Raw genomic sequence first — 24,066 nt, 5'->3', positions numbered from 1 at the left:
TTTGAGGTCAAACCATTTTGAGTAAATGTGTTCGTGTCCTGTAATTTGCCAATGATCTGTCTAATGTTTTTGTTAGTGTATGCCCTAGTTAAAATAATAGGTAGGTACTTTATAGCATACCGTACCAAGTCAACCAATATGAAGCTATTTACAATTATTGAAATTTATTAAATAGTGTTTTGATTATCCAGCTGTATATAAGATTGATTAAACTGTTTTGTCTCATTGAAGCCTCTCGCTTATTCGTAAAATACTTTGCGGTTTAATAGTTCTTAATAAGCGTCTGTTTATTAATAAGAAATAAAATTATTTGTCAGAAACCCTTAATGTCTATTGTATCTATTCCTTTGTGTGTATTTGTTTGTATGAAGGTGGTATTGGCGCTCCGTACTCGACAATGTTGCTTTGGGAAGGGCATTTAACAGCATAGATATTATGAATCAAACCGAATTGCCAAACCGTTTTGTATTATTTATTTAACCAAAAAACCTCCCAAATATAATAATAGTACATAGTCTTCAATATTTAACATCAGCTATTTAACATAACAAAAACGGCTACTTGAGCATGTTTAAAAGTGTGCCCCTCCCTAATTAAATAAAAGCGGCACTCGCACACGTCCGTACAGCTGATATTTTGCGGACCAGAGAGGATTACCACTTTTACAACCAGGTTAGCAAAAGAGAAAGATATATCATTGATTTGTCGGGTCTCAGTTATCGTATTTCAAAGTGTACGACATTAACGAAATCCAAGATATGGAATACAAATGTGAACACTGTGGAGATAAATTTGACTTCAGTGATCTGAAGATCCATTTAGGAATACATACAAGAACAGAGGAGTTGAAATATGAACACCACAGTCAAGAGAGAATACTATTCGAAGATGATTTTAAAACACATTTAGTGAAAGAAAGTAAAAAGAACACAACACCACATGAATGTGCACACTGTGGGAAGAAATTTCAACGGAATGGACACTTAAAAGCACATCTTAGAATACACACAGGAGAGACACCATATGAATGTGAACATTGTGGAAAGAAATTTAAACGAAATGGAGATTTGAAGACACATTTGAGAGTGCACACAGGAGAAACACCATATCAATGTGAACGCTGTGGAAAGAAATTTAAACGAAATGGAGAGTTGAAGATACATTTGAGAGTGCACACAGGAGAAACACCATATCAATGTGAACACTGTGGGAAGAAATTTAAACGAAATGGAGATTTGAAGACACATTTGAGAGTGCACACAGGAGAAACACCATATGAATGTGAACATTGTGGGAAGAAATTTGCACAGAATGGACACTTAAAAGTACATCTTAGAATACACACAGGAGAGACACCATATGAATGTGAACATTGTGGGAAGAAATTTAAACGAAATGGAGAGTTGACGATACATTTGAGAGTGCACACAGGAGAAACACCATATCAATGTGAACACTGTGGAAAGAAATTTAAACGAAATGGAGATTTGAAGACACATTTGAGAGTGCACACAGGAGAAACACCATATGAATGTGAACATTGTGGGAAGAAATTTGCACAGAATGGACACTTAAAATTACATCTTAGAATACACACAGGAGAGACACCATATGAATGTGAACATTGTGGGAAGAAATTTAAACAAACGGGAGAGTTGAAAACACATTTGAGAGAGCACACAGGAGAAACATCATATGAATGTGAACATTGTGGAAAGAAATTTAAACGAAATGGAAATTTGAAGACACATCTTGGAATACACACAGGAGAGACACCATATGAATGTGAACATTGTGGAAAGAAATTTAAACGAAATGGAGATTTGAAGACACATTTCAGAATACACACAGGAGAAACACCATATGAATGTGAACACTGTGGGAAGAAATTTGCACAAAATGGACACTTAAAAGCGCACCTGAGAGTACACACAGGAGAGAGACCATATGAATGGGATCATTGTGGGAAGAAATTTAAACACAGTGGAGGGTTAAACACACATTTGAGAATACACACAGGAGAGACACCATTATGAATGTGGACATTGTGGGAAGAAATTTTAACGAAATGGAGAGTTGAAGACACATTTGAGAGTGCACACAGGAGAGACACCATATGAATGTGAACACTGTGGAAAGAAATTTCGACGGAATGGACACTTAAAAGCACATCTTAGAAAACACACAGGAGAGACACCATATGAATGTGAACATTTTGGAAAGAAATTCAAAGAAAAAGAGGTCTTAAAATACATTTCAGAATACACACAGAAACACCATGAATGTGAACATTGTGGAAGGAAGTTCACCAAAGGCGGTAAGTTAAAAATACATTACAGAGTGCACACAAGAGAAACATTTGAATGTGAATATTGTGGCACGAAATTCAAAGACATGTGGAAATTAAAAGTACATTTGAGAACACACACAGGAGAGACACCATTTGAATGTGAACTTTGTGGAAAGAAGTTTAGACAAAGCGGAACGTTAAACATTCATTACAGAATACACACAGGAGAGACATTATTTGAATGTGAACATTGTGGGAAGGAATTTAAACAAAGTCTTCATTTGAAAATGCATATTTTCAGAAAACACCATAATTTAGAATTGTAGGCTATGTATTGGAATTGTTTTCAATATTGTTGGTGTATTGGTACTAGGTCTGACTAATGGTATACTTTCATAAAGGTAACATTACAACATATATTTATACTATTATAATATATATCTTCTATAATTACCACAATGATGACTTTGTACGGGTAAAATGGTTTTCCAGATAGATTCACATCTCACAAAAATGTTTTTTTTTTAAATAAATATAATAATATTGTATATAGTAATGTTGTATTTACTGGTGATTGTGGCTCTTTATATAATGCCTGCTAAAAGGATGTAATCGAAAATACTTCTTATTTTCCAATGCTCCAAAAACATACCAAATATAATTATGACAACCATATTTTCCGTCATAAAATAGTAAGGTATGCACGCTTAAATATTTTCCTCAACAAAATGCACGCCGCAAAAAACCGGGTCTATTAATTTATTTAACTATCGACCGAGTTATGTGGAACTACAGAAGACCAAGCTAATGGCCCTCCACACGATGGAAATTTTTCTAAAATTTTGATTTCACCGATGCCTTGGCTCTCACACACAATCTTTACACGTTGGCAAAACCAAAAGTATTACCTTAGGAAACTGAGTGAGGCTTAAAAAAGTTTTTACGGTGGAATTAAAGCACTACGCAAGTTACATACTTGGGTATATACAATACTGACCAATATAGGTTATGTGATATAATTGCAACTATTTATTCATTTAGTTTTCTGCCTTATACTATACAAAGAAGACAAATATGAAAGGCAAGGAAATGATAGTTGATCAACCCAGAACAGAGTACAGAAATAAACCAAAACAAAAATTACATTCTACAAAGCATCTACAAGAAAGCGACCTACTACACACATTTTCAATATCAAAATTATTAAAAAAATAACTAGTGTTGTCAGTGAACGTAAGACAAGACTGAAGTTTCTACAAAGGCAAAGTTTGTGCTTGAAAAAAAGTCAACTTCTTTAAGTACATTTGACTATTCTGCATCAGGATTGTATGTGGCAGTGTCAACAGAATCTTAAACATAAATTACAAACTGGCCAAAACAAGATGGCACGCTTTATTTTTAAATTTTGGTTCGAGATTTCACATTGGTGCTAAAGAGTTTTCCGATCTTGGGTTACATAATGTCAACCTCCGAAAAAGATTAAATTACGTACACAAACATCGGTATCGGTACAGAGTAATTATAGTCGTCGCAATAATTTAACTTTACTTTGACTCTACTTACCGTCAACCGAAATATTACCTATAATATATTTTTATTTCAAGAATTGTTTATTTTGCTTCTCATTAATTATGTATTAATGTATACAGTCTCAGAATTATAATTTATGTATACATATTTTTTTTTTTTTCATTTACCAATATCGGTAGTTATTTCATTTATAATTATCATGAAACTATTGAAATATAATTTAAATAATTTTTATAAAGAAGATGTTTGTTATGTTATTATACTGTAATTTTTTATCCTAAATTATATAATTATATATTCTAGGTTATTTTTATTTTTTTAGTAATGTGTTTTGTTGTGGGTCCCTACGAGACAAGTTTTTAACTTCTAGAAGGGATCCATGATAATAATGACTACCAATTACTGCTTTATCTATGTTCACTTTAATATTTTTTTTCTATTTTGTATATATTCATTCATTATTATCTAAATAAATATTATCTGAATTATCTGAATTATCTATATATAAATTTACGTAAGGGCAAAATTCGGTAAATCGCGCCTTACTTCTAGAATTTTTACTCGATGGTATATAAAGTTGGTTCGTACTTTCGGTACTGATTTTAACCACCTGATGTAACCCTGTTTACTAATTAAATTAAGTTAGATAATTAGTTATTGACGATTAAAACGAATTTAAGTTCAACGATTTGCCCCAAATAGGGGTGTTTTCCGATCGTGGTATACACTGTCTAATGGATGTCCATCTTGAAAAATACCCGCCACAAAAATGCGAGGAGGCTTCGCATTTTCCTATCTCCTCCTATGATAATTGTTTTTAATAGCTGAAAACTGGTTGAACAGCTTGAGTACAGCATCATAATGTTGAAGACAGGCCGATTTTCTTAAAAAAATACTATTTTGATAGATTTAATATTCGTTTATACAAATGTATTGATTTGCGATGAATGGAACATTCCAATCTCTCAGACTCCAAGTTTGCTTGGTAAATTTATGAGCCCTTGGTTTAACACAAATAGGTAAATTCATGGGCCCTTGGTTTAACACATACGGTAGGTAAATATTTGGGCCCTGTGAGAATAAACTTGCAATACTATTCGCATTTTCCTATCTCCTCCTACGATAATTGTTTTTAATAGCTGAAAACCGGTTGAACAGCTAGAGTGCAGCATCATAATGTTGAAGACAGGCCGATTTTCTTAAAAAAAATACTATTTTGATAGATTTAATATTCGTTTATACAAATGTATTGATTTGCGATGAATGGAACATTCCAATCTCTCAGACTCCAAGTTTGCTTGGTAAATTTATGAGCCCTTGGTTTAACACAAATAGGTAAATTCATGGGCCCTTGGAGAATAAACTTAAAACTGAGATATTGATTGCAATACTTTTGACAATATTGTAAATCCTGTACGTATTAACCATTTTTGGTCGCCATTTGAATCGAAATTTTCTTACTGTGAATGTGGTTACTGTTTATATAAACACATATACAAATAACGTTTATTACTGTGACTGTGGGTAGGCTCTACTGCTGAATATATAAACACATAATATATAAATAAAAACTTTATTACTGACAGTTGCTTCTCAACGTTTGTATTAATTAATAAATACAAAGAATATAAACATTGTAGTGGTGTATCGTTACATGCGCTATGCTATTTCAATCGACTATGACAGTAACAGTTTTAACAAAGTATTAAATCGCAAATGTGTTACTGTATCAAGTGGTATATTATTATACAAAACATTTATTATATTTTATTTTGATTATCCAGCTGTATATAAGATTTATTGAAGCTGTTTTGTTTAATTGAAGCAATAATAATACTAATTAAAATTGTGCCCCTCCTTAATTAAAATAAAGCTTCATTCACTCACGCCACGTCCGTACAGCTGATATTTTGCGGACCAGAGAGGATTACCACTTTTACAACCAGGTTAGCAAAAAAGAAAGATATATCATTGATTTGTCGGGTCTCAGTTATCGTATTTCAAAGTGTAGGACATTAACGAAATCCAAGATATGGAATACAAATGTGAACACTGTGGAGATAAATTTGAGTTCAGTGATTTGAAGATCCATTTAGGAATACATACAAGAACAGAAGAGTTGAAATATGAACACCACAGTCAAGAGAGAATATTATTCGAAGGTGATTTTAAAACACATTTAGTGAACGAAGGTAAAAGGAACACAACACCACATGAATGTGCACACTGTGGGAAGAAATTTCGACGGAATGGACAGTTAAAAGCACATCTTAGAATACACACAGGAGAGAGACCATATGAATGTGAACATTGTGGAAAGAAATTTAAACGAAATGGAGATTTGAAGACACATTTGAGAGTGCACACAGGAGAGACACCATGTGCAGTGTGAACATCTTGTGGACGTAGTGTGACCTCTTGCAAGCAGCATTGTAAACGTCTTATCGACGGCAGTGTGAACATCTTGTGGACGTAGTGTGACGCCTTGCACGCAGCATTGTAAACGTCTTGTGGGCGTAGTGTGAACTCTTGCAAGCAGCATTGTAAACATCTTATCGACAAGTGGCTAATGCTATAACGACACTGTAAACGTCTTTTGACGACAGTGTAAACGTCTTGTTGACAGTGGTGACATCTTGCTGTTGGCAGCAATGTATACGTATTCTTAGCATTGTTGGAATTATGAAGGCCTTATTACGTATTTAAGTTGCATATATCCAATAGGTGTGTGTGAATTGTTACTTTTCCAACAAAATCTATATACCTGCTTCATTCCAAAGAGTTTTCTTGTGTGTTAAGTAGAAATGATTAAGTACTTGTGGTTTAAGGGTTGCTGCTTCCCATACAATTCCTTCAAACAAAAAATAGTCGTATTCAGAATTTCTCTTTACGTTTTGAGGTCAAACCATTTTGAGTAAATGTGTTCGTGTCCTGTAATTTGCCAATGATCTGTCTAATGTTTTTGTTAGTGTATGCCCTAGTTAAAATAATAGGTAGGTACTGTATAGCATACCGTACCAAGTCAACCAATATGAAGCTATTTACAATTATTTAAATTTATTAAATAGTGTTTTGATTATCCAGCTATATATAAGATTGATTAAACTGTTTTGTCTCATTGAAGCCTCTCGCTTATTCGTAAAATACTTTGCGGTTTAATAGTTCTTAATAAGCGTCTGTTTATTAATAAAAAATAAAATTATTTGTCAGAAACCCTTAATGTCTATTGTATCTATTCCTTTGTGTGTATTTGTTTGTATGAAGGTGGTATTGGCGCTCCGTACTCAACAATGTTGCTTTGGGAAGGGCATTTAACAGCATAGATATTATGAATCAAACCGAGTTGCCAAACCGTCATTAGCTAATGCTATAACGACACTGTAAACGTCTTTTGACGACAGTGTAAACGTCTTGTTGACAGTGGTGACATCTTGCTGTTGGCAGCAATGTATACGTATTCTTAGCATTGTTGGAATTATGAAGGCCTTATTACGTATTTAAGTTGCATATATCCAATAGGTGTGTGTGTGAATTGTTACTTTTCCAACAAAATCTATATACCTGCTTCATTCCAAAGAGTTTTCTTGTGTGTTAAGTAGAAATGATTAAGTACTTGTGGTTTAAGGGTTGCTGCTTCCCATACAATTCCTTCAAACAAAAAATAGTCGTATTCAGAATTTCTCTTTACGTTTTGAGGTCAAACCATTATCAAATGAGCGCTATACAACACTTATGACAGTGCTAAATAAGGCAGTTGAAGAAGTCCCGAAGAAAACAAGAAACCAAAATGCTCATCCCTGGGATGGTGATGAAAGACTACAACAGCTTATAAAAGAAAGAAAGAATATTAACAAAAGCACAGTTACCTACAAAGAAGAGGAGATCAAGGCTATGCAGAAAGCAATTAAGATAAGGGTGAAGGAACTACGGAATGAATATTTGTATGAAGAAGCAAGCAAGTTAAATGAAGCCCACCAAAATAGAAAAATATTTGATTTATGGAGAAAAGCTAAGGAGCACGGTGATGTTATAAGAAAAGCACCAAAGCCTATAAAATGTCCTGGATTACGTGAACACTTTAAAGATCACTTTAATCCAGACCAATCTAGCCTTAAAATCCCAGATGAAATTAGCACACCTCCAGAATATATTATCAACCTGAGACAACCAGAATTTGAGATAGACAATGAACCTCCGTCCAAGAAAGAAATTATTGATGCAATCGGACATCTAAAAGGTCGCAAAGCTACCCTAGATGTCGCTTCTGAAATGTTGCCACAGAGAACCCAGTATTCGTCGACCATGTACATAGACTGTTTGAGGAAATTTGGAGAACGAAAGAAGTACCAAGTGATTGGGGACTGTCCAAATTAACAACCATTTGGAAAAAAAAGGCAGTCCACTTGATCCATCAATGTATAGAGGAATATCGATTGGGTCTACATTTTCAAAGATACTTATGGTTATCATTCTTTCACGTTTTTCCATCTTTTATGAAAGTCAACTTCTACGCACACAGTTTGGATTCAGGTCCAACAGAGGGTGCAATGATGCTATATATGTAATCAAGCAGATCCAGGAAATTGCGTATCGCTCAAATCGCAAACTCTATACATGCTTCATTGATTTAACAGCAGCATTCGACCATGTGAATCGTAATCTTCTTTTCCTAAGCGTTCGTAATAGGTTTCACTTAAACCAGTCTACTACTATGATTGACATTATACAATCACTGTACAGCTCAACGAAAGCATACCTTGCTGACGACGATCCGAGTGATGATAAGTTCGAAACATCTTCTGGGGTGCGACAGGGTGGTATTGAGAGTACCAGCATGTTTAACCAATATTTTGATTACGTTATTAGAGTGTTCAAACAACGCTGTAAAGATGCTAGTTTGGATGGCCTAATGATACAATACCTAATTCCTATTGAAGCTACAAATCGTGCTCAAAGATGTAAAGCACCATCAAGGGGCATCTATGACGACTTTGAAAGTGGCTATGCTGACGACTTTGCTGTAAGCTCCTGGTCACAAGAAGAACTGCAAACCATTGTGAACATCTTGAATAAAGTTTGTCTGGAATTTGGTCTAAGAATTAGTGCCCCCAAAACAGAAACCATTATATGGAACTGGAAAGAGGAAGTTGAAGAATACCCAAGATGCATCATACAAATTGGCGGCGTACACATTAACAACGTAACACACTTTAGATACCTTGGTGTATGGGCTACCTACAATGATGTTCATATTGGAGATCAAGAAGTAAAATACAGAATCAATTCAGCCAAAGGAGCATTTGCAGAGAATAGGGCATTGCTTACCAACAGAACGATCCACCTACAAACAAGAATGATGTTTCTTAATGGTCTAGTTAGGAGTAGACTCACCTATGGTTGCCATGCTTGGAGGGCAACAGGAAGTGAAATGTCCAAACTTAGCACAACATACAAAACCTTCCTAAGAAGAATGCTAGTGAATGGCTTTCAAAGAGTCTGCCCACCAAACCATGTAGACATATCCTCAGATGAAGAAACAGATGAAAACTATATAGACTGGCGTTACGTAATTGATAATGACGATCTCTACAAAATTACTGGCTGTCAACCGCTAGAAGAATATGTCTACAAGCAACAATTCAACTGGATCGGACATGTAATTAGAAAAGAAAATGAAGATCCTACAAAAATTCTTACTTTTCACACAACACAAAGTAAACGAAGAGGTCGGAAGATACCATCAGTACTTGATAGAGTTGTACAACAAAGTCAACTTACTAGATGCAACTTCATTAGAGCCTGCTTCAACAGAAATTTATAATTCCCAGCAATGTTTTAACTGTATATATGAACTGTTTTATAAGTTGTTTTGTGACTGTGTAATTTGGTAGTAGTCACTCTCATACTGTAGGCTTACATTTAAAAGTAACACATCCAAATGCCAACTTCAAGTCAATGGCTACCAGATGTCTCTGTGAGACGGTTATTTGAACCAGTACCAGTACCATTTTGAGTAAATGTGTTCGTGTCCTGTAATTTGCCAATGATCTGTCTAATGTTTTTGTTAGTGTATGCCCTAGTTAAAATAATAGGTAGGTACTGTATAGCATACCGTACCAAGTCAACCAATATGAAGCTATTTACAATTATTTAAATTTATTAAATAGTGTTTAGATTATCCAGCTATATATAAGATTGATTAAACTGTTTTGTCTCATTGAAGCCTCTCGCTTATTCGTAAAATATTTTGCGGTTTAATAGTTCTTAATAAGCGTCTGTTTATTAATAATTAATAGATATTATGAATCAAACCGAGTTGCCAAACCGTTTTGTATTATTTATTTAACAAAAAAAACCTCCCAAATATAATAATAGTACATAGTCTTCAATATTTAACATCAGCTATTTAACATAACAAAAACGGCTACTTGAGCATGTTTAAAAGTGTGCCCCTCCCTAATTAAATAAAAGCGGCACACGTCCGTACAGCTGATATTTTGCGGACCAGAGAGGATTACCACTTTTACAACCACGTTAACAAAAAAGAAAGATATATATTATATCATTGATTTGTCGGGTCTCAGTTATCGTATTTCAAAGTGTACGACATTAACGAAATCCAAGATATGGAATACAAATGTGAACACTGTGGAAATAAATTTGACTTCAGTGATTTGAAGATCCATTTAGGAATACATACAAGAACAGAGGAGTTGAAATATGAACACCACAGTCAAGAGAGAATATTATTCGAAGATGATTTTAAAACACATTTAGTGAAAGAAAGTAAAAAGAACACAACACCACATGAATGTGAACACTGTGGGAAGAAATTTCAACGGAATGGACACTTAAAAGCACATCTTAGAATACACACAGGAGAGACACCATATGAATGTGAACATTGTGGGAAGAAATTTAAACGAAATGGACACTTAAAAGTACATCTTAGAATACACACAGGAGAGACACCATATGAATGTGAACATTGTGGGAAGAAATTTAAACAAAGGGGAGAGTTGAAAACACATTTGAGAGTGCACACAGGAGAAACACCATATGAATGTGAACATTGTGGAAAGAAATTTAAACGAAATGGAGATTTGAAGACACATCTTAGAATACACACAGGAGAGACACCATATGAATGTGAACATTGTGGGAAGAAATTTAAACGAAATGGACACTTAAAAGTACATATTAGAATACACACAGGAGAGACACCATATGAATGTGAACATTGTGGGAAGAAATTTACACACAGTGGAGGGTTAAAAACACATTTGAGAGTGCACACAGAAGAAACACCATTATGAATGTGGACATTGTGGGACGAAATTTAAACGAAATGGAGAGTTGAAGACACATTTGAGAGTGCACACAGGAGAGACACCATATGAATGTGAACACTGTGGAAAGAAATTTCGACGGAATGGACACTTAAAAGCACATCTTAGAAAACACACAGGAGAGACACCATATGAATGTGAACATTTTGGAAAGAAATTCAAAGAAAAAGAGGCCTTAAAATACATTTCAGAATACACACAGAAACACCATGAATGTGAACATTGTGGAAGGAAGTTCACCAAAGGCGGTAAGTTGAAAATACATTACAGAGTGCACACAAGAGAAACATTTGAATGTGAATATTGTGGCACGAAATTCAAAGACATGTGGAAATTAAAAGTACATTTGAGAACACACACAGGAGAGACACCATTTGAATGTGAACTTTGTGGAAAGAAGTTTAGACAAAGCGGATCGTTAAACATTCATTACAGAATACACACAGGAGAGAGACATTATTTGAATGTGAACATTGTGGGAAGAAATTTAAACAAAGTCTTCATTTGAAAATGCATATTTTCAGAAAACACCATAATTTAGAATTGTAGGCTATGTATTGGAATTTTTTTCAATATTGTTGGTGTATTGGTACTAGGTCTGACTAATGGTATACTTTCATAAAGGTAACATTACAACATATATTTATACTATTATAATATATATCTTCTATAATTACCACAATGATGACTTTGCACGGGTAAAATGGTTTTCCAGATAGATTCACATCTCACAAAAATCTTTTTTTTTAAATAAATATAATAAATTGTATATAGTAATGTTGTATTTACTGGTGATTGTGGCTCTTTATATAATGCCTGCTAAAAGGATGTAATCGAAAATACTTCTTATTTTCCAATGCTCCAAAAACATACCAAATATAATTATGACAACCATATTTTCCGTCATAAAATAGTAAGGTATGCACGCTTAAATATTTTCCTCAACAAAATGCACGCCGCAAAAAACCGGGTCTATTAATTTATTTAACTATCGACCGAGTTATGTGGAACTACAGAAGACCAAGCTAATGGCCCTCCACACGATGGAAATTTTTCTAAAATTTTGATTTCACCGATGCCTTGGCTCTCACACACAATCTTTACACGTTGGAAAAACCAAAAGTATTACCTTAGGAAACTGAGTGAGGCTTAAAAAAGTGTTTACGGTGGAATTAAAGCACTACGCAAGTTACATACTTGGGTATATACAATACTGACCAATATAGGTTATGTGATATAATTTAAGCGCCATGAGCGCCACATGGGTGGAGGATACCGGCGCTATATAAGTTTTCATTTATTATTATTATTATAATTGCAACTATTTATTCATTTAGTTTTCTGCCTTATACAATACAAAGAAGACAAAACAAATATGAAAGGCAAAGAAATGATAGTTGATCAACCCAGAACAGAGTACAGAAATAAACCAAAACAAAAATTACATTCTACATAGCATCTACAAGAAAGCGACCTACTACACACATTTTCAATATCAAAATTATTAAAAAAATAACTAGTGTTGTCAGTGAACGTAAGACAAGACTGAAGTTTCTACAAAGGCAAAGTTTGTGCTTGAAAAAAAAAGTCAACTTCTTTAATACAATGTACATTTGACTATTCTGCATCAGGATTGTATGTGGCAGTGTCAACAGAATCTTAAACATAAATTACAAACTGGCCAAAACAAGATGGCACGCTTTATTTTTAAATTTTGGTTCGAGATTTCACATTGGTGCTAAAGAGTTTTCCGATCTTGGGTTACATAATGTCAACCTCCGAAAAAGATTAAATTACGTACACAAACATCGGTATAATGTTAATACGACTTCTGTTCTACGAGTGTCTGATCTCTATAACCATAACACCGCCTTCTATGCCAACTTCAAGTGTGAACTATATAACGATGTATAAACGATAAAAATGAGGAAAATGTTGAGAATGAAAAAAGTTGCTCCGAGATCAAACCGTTTCGCCTCGTAATAATTATTCAACCAAAAAAACATACATAAATAGTCCATAGTATAAATAGTTAAAATAATAGGTAGGTACTGTATCGCATACCGTACCCAGTCAATAATATGAAGTTATTTAGAATCTATATATAAATTTACGTAAGGGCAAAATTCCGTAAATCGCGCGTTATTTCTAGAATGTTTACTCGAAGGGGAGAGTTGAAAACACATTTGAGAGTGCACACAGGAGAAACACCATATGAATGTGAACATTGTGGAGAAAGAAATTTAAACGAAATGGAGATTTGAAGACACATCTTAGAATACACACAGGAGAGACACCATATGAATGTGAACATTGTGGAAAGAAATTTAAACGAAATGGAGATTTGAAGACACATTTCAGAATACACACAGGAGAGACACCATAAATATGAATGCGAACATTGTGGGAAGAAATTTAAACAAAGCGGAGAGTTGAAAGCACATTTGAGAATTCACACAGGAGAAACACCATATGAATGCGAACACTGTGGGAAGAAGTTTGCACAAAATGGACACTTAAAAGCGCACCTAAGAGTACACACAGGAGAGAGACCATAATATGAATGTGAACATTGTGGGAAGGAATTTAAACAAAGTCTTCATTTGAAAATGCATATTTTCAGAAAACACCATAATTTAAGGCCGGTGCACACCAAACGCGAAGCCGCGAATTTCGCGTTAAAAAGTGACGCACGTGGCAGGCAACGGACGCTTCCAGTGTGAACATACAAGCGAACAGTGTACGATAGTCGAATTTCAACTTCAACGCGTTGAAAACGACAGCAGCGAAGGCTTCGCACGCGAATTTTCAAAAAACTTTTTGAGGCGTCGCGAGCGCGGTTCGCGTTCGTCAACCAATCAGAAGTCAGGAATATCTCTCATCGACGACACCGACGGCAAAAAAATGGTGGCTGACGAGCGAGGTCTTTATGGAAATAATTTGTCATTACCCTTCTTCTTGTCTTTACGATAAGGGAAGTAAGTCATACACAGACAGAAACATAAGGATTAATGCATGAAGACAATAATTTCAGACAAACATCTGTGTAGAAGAATGCCAGAAAAACTAGGCCTAAAACGCGTCAAAGATCAATTTGTAAAGTGAGTTGGCAAGCCTTCTATTTCTAGCCTACCTAGGCCTAGGTTTAGGCCATACTAGGGCCTAGTAGCTAGGCCTACCTAGCCTAGGCTACATATACCCTAGTAGGCTAGGCCAAGCCTAGGTTAAGCCTACAAATAAATGAGTACAGTACTAGGCTAGGCTAGGTTTAGCCTAGGCCTAGGCTACTTATTATTATTAATTAATATTTATAGGCCTAATATTTAGTTGATTTAGGCCTAGGCCTAGTGTTGTAAGGCTAGGATAGGCCTAGGCCTAGGGCCTAGTAGTAATAATATTAATTAATACATAAATACTGTTGTTTTTGTTTCTTTTAGGTCAATTAGATGAACATTGATAAATTGGATCCTTCAGGCTATTACCAGCGTTACAAACTCCACCAATGACCAAGCTAGTAGTTTAAGCGGCCAGTATATTGCCATGGAATTAAGAGCAATTGCTCCTCAAAAACGTGGACTGGCAATTATGAGGCTGACACAGGTTTGTATAGACTTTTTTCAAATTTGTATGTCAGTTGGTGACATACATTGGCCAGAAAAAATGATTTGAGCAATATGCCTTACTATAGCAATTTTTTAATACTTGTTTCATTTTTTTTTTATAGAAAATGGAAGAGATTAAGGAGGAGTTGGACTGTAACTGGTATTTATTAAGTGGTTATAGAAGGAAAGCTGAACTGAATGTCTTTTTTTAGCAATAGAGAACACATGGAAATATATGTATATGTTTTGTTATACTCCAATACTAAACAAATAGTCAAATTGGCTGCCAGCTAATGGAATTTTTTTCATTTTATAAGTGATACAATTTTTTTGGGGTTTTTTTCTATGTAAGTGATTAACTTTGTTAAAACTACAAAATCTCCTATTCAAATTTGATTTTAATCATCTTCATTTTTCATGATTCTATGGGACAATACATCTTTAAGTTTAGTGTCATTTTTTGGAAAAGATTGTTATATTGTCTTCCTGAAAATATAATTTAAAACATTTTCATTGTGTGTAATACAGTATAACACTTTAGGGTTAGTTATTCACTTTTAACAATAATAATATTTCTTCAATTTTCATTTTTTTTGGGATGATACATTTTAAATTTATTATTTTGATATTATTTTGCGAAAGTATTCAGGAGTAGTAAAAAAGAAAATCTGGTTGATATTTAATGATACCTTTAAAAACAATGATTCACTATTTCAATAAGTGTATTTATGTGAAAAAGTCATAAGATAATATACAGTGTAAATATGAGTTTGGGATATTTATTACATTTAATCTAATGAGAAAAAAACTGTATGTTTTGTCATGAATAATATAATATTTAATAATAATTAGAAAATGAATGTGAAAACTTTACATTAATATTAGGCCTATAGTTTATATTTGAAAGTGACAAACCCAGGAAGATTTCCAGTTCGTGTTTATATGAAATGTTTTATATGGTTATAATAACCTCTGTTGAAAGATATTTGTAACACCACTAATAAATACAGTCAGCAGATCACATGTACGTGTAATCAACATGCAATAAATGCTTTAATTCTTGTAACTGTATTGATATTGGATACATCTTCTTCTGTCCTTGTGATATATACATACAATCATGCACATTTCAGGCTTTGGAAAAGGATAACATTTTCCCACCAAAACCAAACACTGTGATTTTAATTTAACTCTTCTCTGGTTAAACTTACATAGGAAATACTTCAGAGTCATCTTCTCTGATTATTTTAAATGTAGCATTGTATTGGCCAACACACTATCTCCTAGGCCTAGCAATCGCGACGAATCAGCACATCGTGACGCGTTTAGTGGGAACCGACAAGAAAAACTAATAGACGCATGACAATTCAACTTTCAAAGCGATCCGTCGAATGACGTGACGCGTTTGGTGTGCACCGGCCTTTAGAATTGTAGGCTATGTATTGGAATTTTTTTTAATATTGTTGGTGTATTGGTACTAGGTCTGACTAATGGTATACTTTCATAAAGGTAACATTACAACATATATTTATACTATTATAATATATATATCTTCTATAATTACCACAATGATGACTTTGTACGGGTAAAATGGTTTTCCAGATGGATTCACATCTCACAAAAATGTTTTTTTTTAATAAATATAATAAATTGTATAGAGTAATGTTGTATTTACTGGTGATTGTGGCTCTTTATATAATACTCTAGTAGCTAGATCAACTTTCGTATGCACTTTGAGGTCCAGAGAATTTGACTTCAGAAATTGGTTTAGGATGGTCAAACAATCATTTTTGGCTTGGTTACACATTTTGAAAATGTGGCGAAAGGTCAAAAGGTCAGGTGAAAGGTCATAAGACAAAACACCAATATGTCCTTAAATCTCAACAACCACTGGTCACAGCGAAGTAATTTTGGTCTCAAATTGATCAGAAGGTATACATTTATATTCAGTCTAATGGGACATTTTAGTTTAAAATGACCGGAAATGCCATTTCTGACCTTTGACCCACAACCCAGGGCATGTATTTATCTCCGTAACTACTTGTCGTAGACACTTGAATTTGGTTTTAAATTGTTCGAAATATATATTTTGTTATTTGTTATACATTTTGAAAAATGTTACAAAAGGTCAAAGGGTCAGGGTCAAGGGTTATATAAACAAATAAATAAAGGTACTTGTATCTCGGCAACCACTGGTCGCAGCAAGTCAATTTTGGTCTCAAAATGTTCAGAAGGCATGCATTTATATTCCGTTTAATGGGGAATTTTAGTAAAAAATTATCAGAAATGCCATTTCTGACCTTTGACCCACATACCAGGGCATCTTCATATCTCTGTAAGTACTGGTCGTAGAAACTTAAATTTGGTATCAAATTGTTCGAAATATACATATTTACATTCATTGTAATAGAAAATGTGGTTAAAAGATGAACAGAAAATACTATTACTAATGTTTCAAACAAAAAACTATCAAAAATATCTCTACACAACTTATACTGCCTTAGACAGTAATGTTATGCAATATGATACTTTAAATTGTTTCAATTTCAAGTAGGCCTACTAGTTATTGCTGTCCACGAGAACATTTTGATATAAACGTCAAGCTCAACAGTTCTTTTCAGAATGCTAGAAGTAACTTGCCATGTGTATCCGATTAAACGCCCCGGGCATTTATTGTTCAAAAGGGTTTTTAGGGGGAGGGGAGGCATCCTTATTTGGGGTATAATATGGTAACATGTATAATCAAATAAATACCACCTAGATGTAAAAAAATACAGCACAATTAATATCAAAAAATGATAAAATTATGTCAAAATGCTTGGTAAATTGTAGATTATGGTAGTTAATGAAATGTGTTGTGATACAATTATTTTCTAAATGCATGTGGCGGAGTGTTTATTCCACATGATGTTCTATTGGAGGGAATGGAAGCTTTTATTCAAAGCGGATGTTAATTCGAATAAATACTCGAGCTCAACAGTTAAGAATGCTAGAAGTAACTTACCATAGTTACCCGAATAAAAGGTCCGGGCATTTAATTATTCAGGGAAGGCGTTTATTTTGTTTGAGTGTAATAATGGTAACAATACAATCAAATAAATACACCCCAGATAAAAAAAAAATTAATATAATAAGAATAATAACTGGATTAAACCTCATTCTATCCTGTTGCAAGTACAATCATGTAATAAAAGGTATCACAGACAACTATAATAGACCAATTCATTGTCATTATTCCGTAACACTGTTGCATAATATTTGTGAGTGTTACCGACAAAACTTATACATAATATGTATAAGTTTTGTTGGTGTATATTATACACGTCTGTTCACAGTGTAGATAATAAAACAATATATGTTTCTGGAGATTTATTATCAATACCACTAGAAACTTTGACATGTTTTAGGTACTGAATTCATTGACAATAAAAGCATCAGAAGTTATCATGATAAAATCATACAACAACACTGTACTACAGTTCACAAGGGTGTTTTCAGGAAAGCTGGACATATTGTACAATAGTAATGAAACTAGGTATTGGCATTTAAAAATATGCAAAAGATTGTTGTCAAATTGTAGTCACAAACAAACAGATGATAGAATGAAGATCCATTATGAGTGCAATCGTGTCAGGATAATGATATGTCATTGTTTTATATCATTATACTGGCACCTGGAGGAGAAGATCCATTTAATGTTATCTATGACAGTGTCACTTTTATTCTAAAAGACAGAAACATTTCGTTAAAAAGCATAAAGAAGAAAGCGAATCATGTAAAGTACCTTTTATCAGTTGGGAAACGAATTATAATTATTAAAATTAGACTATTTATTCGAATTAACACCCGCTTTGAATAAAAGCCTCCCTCAAATAAACACCACCATTCCCTCCAATAGAACATCATGTGGAATAACGCTCCGCCTAATGCATTTACAAAATAATTGTATCACAACACATTACATTAACTACCATAATCTACAATTTACCAAGCATTTTTTTCACTTTTTGATATTAATTGTGCTGTATTTTTTTTTACATCTAGGTGGTATTTATTTGATTATACATATTACCATATTATACCCCAAATAAAGATGCCTCCCCTCCCCCTAAAAACCCATTTGAACAATAAATGCCTGTGGAGTTTAATCGGATACACATGGCAAGTTACTTCTAGCATTCTGAAAAGAACTGTTGAGCTTGACGTTTCTATCAAAATTTTCTTGGGGACAGCAATAACTAGTACTTGAAATTGAAACAATTTAAAGTATCAGTTATTGCATAACATTACTGTCTAAGGATAAGTTATGTAGAGATATGTTTTTTGTTTGAAACATTAGTAATAGTATTTCTGTTCATCTTTTAACCACATTTTCTATTACAATGAATGTAAATATGTATATTTCGAACAATTTGATACCAAATTTAAGTTTCTACGACCAGTACTTACAGAGATATGAAGATGCCATGATAATGTGGGTCAAAGGTCAGAAATGGCATTTCTGATAATTTTTGACTAAAATGTCCCATTAGATTGAATATGAAAGCATGCCTTCGGAACATTTTGAGACTAAAATCGACTTGCTGCGACGAGTGGTTGCCGAGATACAAGTATCTATTTACATTTGTTCATATAACCTTTGACCTTGACCCTTTGACCTTCTGTAACATGTTTAAAAATGTGCTACAAATAACAAAATGTTTATTTCAAACAATTTAAGACCAAATTCAAGTGTCTACGATCAGTAGTTACGGAGATACATACATGCCCTGGGGTGTGGGTCAAAGGTCAGAAATGGCATTTCCGGTCATTTTTGACTAAAATGTCCCATTAGACTGAATATAAATGTATACCTTCTGATCAATTTGAGACCAAGATTACCTCGCTGTGACCAGTGGTTGTCGAGATTTAAGGACCTATTGGTATTTAGTTTGATAACCTTTCACCCTGACCTTTTGACCTTTCGCCACATTTTCAAAATGTGTAACCAAGCCAATAATGATTGTTTGACCATCCTAAACCAATTTATGAAGTCAAATTCCCTGGACCTCAAAGTGCATACGAAAGTTGATCTAGCTACTAGAGTATAATGCCTGCTAAAAGGATGTAAACGAAAATACTTCTTATTTTCCAATGCTCCAAAAACATACCAAATTTAATTATGACAACGATTTTCCGTCATAAAATAGTAAGGTATGCACGCTTAAATATTTTCCTCAACAAAACGTACGCCGCAAAAAACAAGGCCATATAGATGGCTGCAATCGCGTGCTTAGTGTTTACCCACCGACCAACCTACCAACTGACCGAAATTACTGAACATGTTTAAAAATGTTGAAATGTTTAAAAACAGTTACATTTTTTTAATTTACACGTGCGTAGCCTGTCACTTTTGACGTGCTCGTATAACATAATTTCGAGTTGAAAAGTAAGTCAAGAAAACAGAAATCGGGCAAAAAGAGTGCGCAAAACGCTTAAAATTGCCTGAAACGTACTCTTATTTCATCGAAAATAAATTTTAAAAACGCGTACGCATGCGTTACATGCGCTACGCACGTAATTGTATTGCCATATGATGATTTATGCCCTGAAATTTATGAGTACCAAATTTTATTTAATTGTGATTCATGGTTGTGAAGATATGATTACAAACGTGATTTCGTTAAATCGTGCGTAGACCGCGTAATTTTTTATTGTATCTATTATTCCCTTTTGTGTATTTGTTTGTATGAAGGTGGTATTGGCGCTCCGTACTCGACAATGTTGCTTTGGGAAGGGCATTTAACAGCATAGATATTATGAGTCAAACCGAGTTGCCAAACCGTTTCGTATTATTTATTTAACCAAAAAAAACCCCAAATATAATAATAGTACATAGTCTTCAATATTTAACATCAGCTATTTAACATAACAAAAACGGCTACTTGAGCATGTTCAAAAGTGTGCCCCTCCCTAATTAAATAAAAGCGGCACTCACACACGTCCGCACTGCTAAATTTGTGCGGACCAGAGAGGATTTCCGCTCTTACAAACAGGTTGCCAAAAGAAGAAAGATATATATTATATCATTGATTTGTCGGGTCTCAGTTATCGTTTATCAAAGTGTACGATATTAAAATCCTAAATATGGAATACAAATGTGAATACTGTGGAGATAAATTTGAGTTCAGTGATTTAAAAATCCACTTAGGAATACATACAGGAACAGAGGAGTTGAAATATGAACACCACAGTCAAGAGAGAATACTATTCGAAGATGATTTTAAAACGCATTTAGTAAAAGAAAGTAAACAGAACACATGTGAACACTGTGGGAAGAAATTTCAACGGAATGGACACTTAACAGAACATCTTAGAATACATACAGGAGAGACACCATATGAATGTGAACATTGTGGGAAGAAATTTAAACGAAATGGAGAGTTGAAGACACATTTGAGAGTGCACACAGGAGAAACACCATATGAATGTGAACACTGTGGAAAGAAATTTAAACGAAATGGAGAGTTGAAGACACATCTGAACGTGCACACAGGAGAGACACCATATGAATGTGAACATTGTGGAAAGAAATTTAAACGAAATGGAGATTTGAAGACACATTTGAGAGTGCACACAGGAGAAACACCATATGAATGTGAACACTGTGGGAAGAAATTCAAAGGAAATGGGGGATTAAAAGTACATCTTAGAATACACTCAGGAGAAACACCATATGAATGTGAACACTGTGGGAAGAAATTTTCACAGAATGGACACTTAAAAACACATCTTAGAATACACACAGGAGAGACACCATATGAATGTGAACATTGTGGGAAGAAATTTGCACAGAATGGAAACTTAAAAGCACATCTTAGAATACACACAGGAGAGACACCATATGAATGTGAACATTGTGGGAAGAAATTCAAAGGAAGGGGGGCATTAAACATACATTTCAGAATACACACAGGAGAGACACCATATGAATGTGAACATTGTGGAAATAAATTTAAACGAAATGGAGATTTAAAGACACATTTAAGAGTACACACAGGAGAAACACCATATAAATGTGAACATTGTGGAAAGAAATTTAAGCAAAGTAGTCATTTGAAAACACATATTGCCGGAAAACACCATAATTGAGAACTGTGTGTATTGGAATTTTATTCTATATTTTTGGTGTATTAGTAGGCCTACTAGATCTGATTGATGGTATATTTTGTATAAACGTGAATATTATAATACTATTATGATATACCGATAACGTGGCTTTTCAAATAAATTTAAGTCTCAAAGCATGTATTGTATTCAATAAAATAATAAGTTTGCCGTTGATAACAAATTGTATAATAGTAATGTTGTATTTACTGGTAAATGATTTTGGGCTCTTTATGTAATGCTTGAAAGAAAGATGTTAACGAAAACAATTAACTTATAGTGCAAACACCCTATTGTATTAAATTTCCAAAGAATTCAAAGGCGTATAATATTTATTTATTCAAGGTCCAACAGTGTAAAGAAAAAAACACGAAAACAGGATCGCCATAAAATATACATTTGATTTACATAAAAAGGAACAAGGAATAAACATATTTATATACAGTATTATTAAAAATGACAATAAAAGAAGAAGTATTACTGTACAACTAAACATATCTATATAAGGAAACATTTGAAGTAAACTATTATATGAATTAGCAAATATATAATTTAATATATAAAGTAACAAATTTAACCTCATTCTGTTGTAGAGATTGATATAAAAAAAAGCCAACACCTAACATTGTCATAACACCCCAAACTATGACAATTGTACCTTCCATAATGAGTGGGTCATCTGGTGGTTACTCACTTTAAATTTCTTCGTTTCCAGAAGATATATTTCCCATGGTTCTTGAAATAAGTACAAAATGTGTATCTATTTTATTTTTTGTTTGGTAGCTAACCTACGTTCGGATGTAACTGAACTAATATCCATTATTTTGTAATCTATCTTAGAAATTACGATATAGGCCTAATTGTGTTAGTGGAAAAATTAAAATTGCAGACTTGGAAGATACGGTATGCTTACAATTAGTAAGTTGGACTTATATAAACACATGTCACAGTAGGAGGTTAAGTGACATTTACCCGAAGTTTTGAAAAACTTCGGGTAAAAATGAACACATTCTCTAATGGGGCTGTACACGTAATGAGTATCTTCAGTAACCAACGCCCTCTTGAGTTTCTTGACACATTAGCCAATAATATGAATTTAGTCAATGTAAACGACTGTCTTAGAATTGTTTATAATAAAGGTGCCATTCGGTCATTCCAACGCGTATTATCAATTACACAATTGTACTTACCATTTTAGTTAATTGTTTATTAAAGCGCAAACTTTAAATATTGATTTTAGTATTTAGTACGAAGAGAAAGATGTACTTTAGCACAAAAAAAATGCACACAAAATACAATTGCGGATTAATATTGAGTTTGAACTTTGTCACGACAACTTACATGTAATCCCCGTTGGATTGACAATAGTGTTTGATCTATCATATGGGTGTGCTGATTTATTATTAATAATCACTCTCAAAACAAATCCCTGAATAATCTATTAAATTATAATCGTGTATTAGTTATGTCAGCAATGCGTGTCGAAGTGCCAGATTGTATGTTAGCCAATTGGGATACTTCTATAGACAGTGTGTTCAATAATGTATAAACTTATGTGACGTACAGGAAATCCACAAATGTATAGATCGCTCCCAATTCATATTATCCATACTTTCGCATCGTCTCTGTATGTAGGGTGAAAAACTTAAACCACAAACAACACAGTCACAGACGTAATACTATAGCTAACGACTGAATCTAAGAAGATTTTGCTACATAAAAACTTAACCCAATCAGCTCACCGTGTGAGTAGGTGGGCCTGAATTGGCGAAGACCTTTATTCTGTCTGGAGACACAGTTGTGTAGGAACATATGAAGCTAAATGAATACACCTCATCATGTACGTACGTGCCTTTGAACACGTATAATTTCCCTATAGCAAGGAATAAACAATTCTAACAGTAGTGAGCACTGGACCTATTTCCTCGCTTTTGTGTTTAGCCTGCTATTAAAAGTTTTGTCATAAACAATACGTTAGAGGGCGGTTTCTGAAGTGGGGCGTTTTCCCGGGCGTTTTCTTGTCATCACAGTAAATGTTATTCGCCTAATCACGACCATATTACCTCCATGGTTTGATTCCTGTTAGGTTACTCACTGGTCCAAAACCAATATTAAATTGCATCTATTCTCTAGAGTCTACAGATCCTAA

The 24,066-nt window shown here is 33.9% G+C and overlaps 1 long non-coding RNA gene and 1 pseudogene across 1 annotated transcript; both read left to right on the top strand.

Annotated features, from left to right (window-relative positions):
- Positions 1–314: 314 nt before the first annotated feature.
- Positions 315–23,466, top strand: LOC140051451 (uncharacterized; annotated as a pseudogene).
- On the top strand, positions 14,139–15,003 carry LOC140054667 (uncharacterized). Its single transcript, XR_011846548.1, has 3 exons — positions 14,139–14,270; positions 14,607–14,769; positions 14,894–15,003. It is a non-coding gene; the product is annotated as an uncharacterized lncRNA (long non-coding RNA).
- Positions 23,467–24,066: the final 600 nt, after the last annotated feature.

This window comes from Antedon mediterranea, chromosome 1 (genome assembly GCF_964355755.1).
Source record: "Antedon mediterranea chromosome 1, ecAntMedi1.1, whole genome shotgun sequence".
Lineage (NCBI taxonomy): Eukaryota > Metazoa > Echinodermata > Crinoidea > Comatulida > Antedonidae > Antedon > Antedon mediterranea.
Note: the sequence above shows the minus strand (reverse complement) of the source record. Positions and strands in the feature narration are given on the sequence as shown.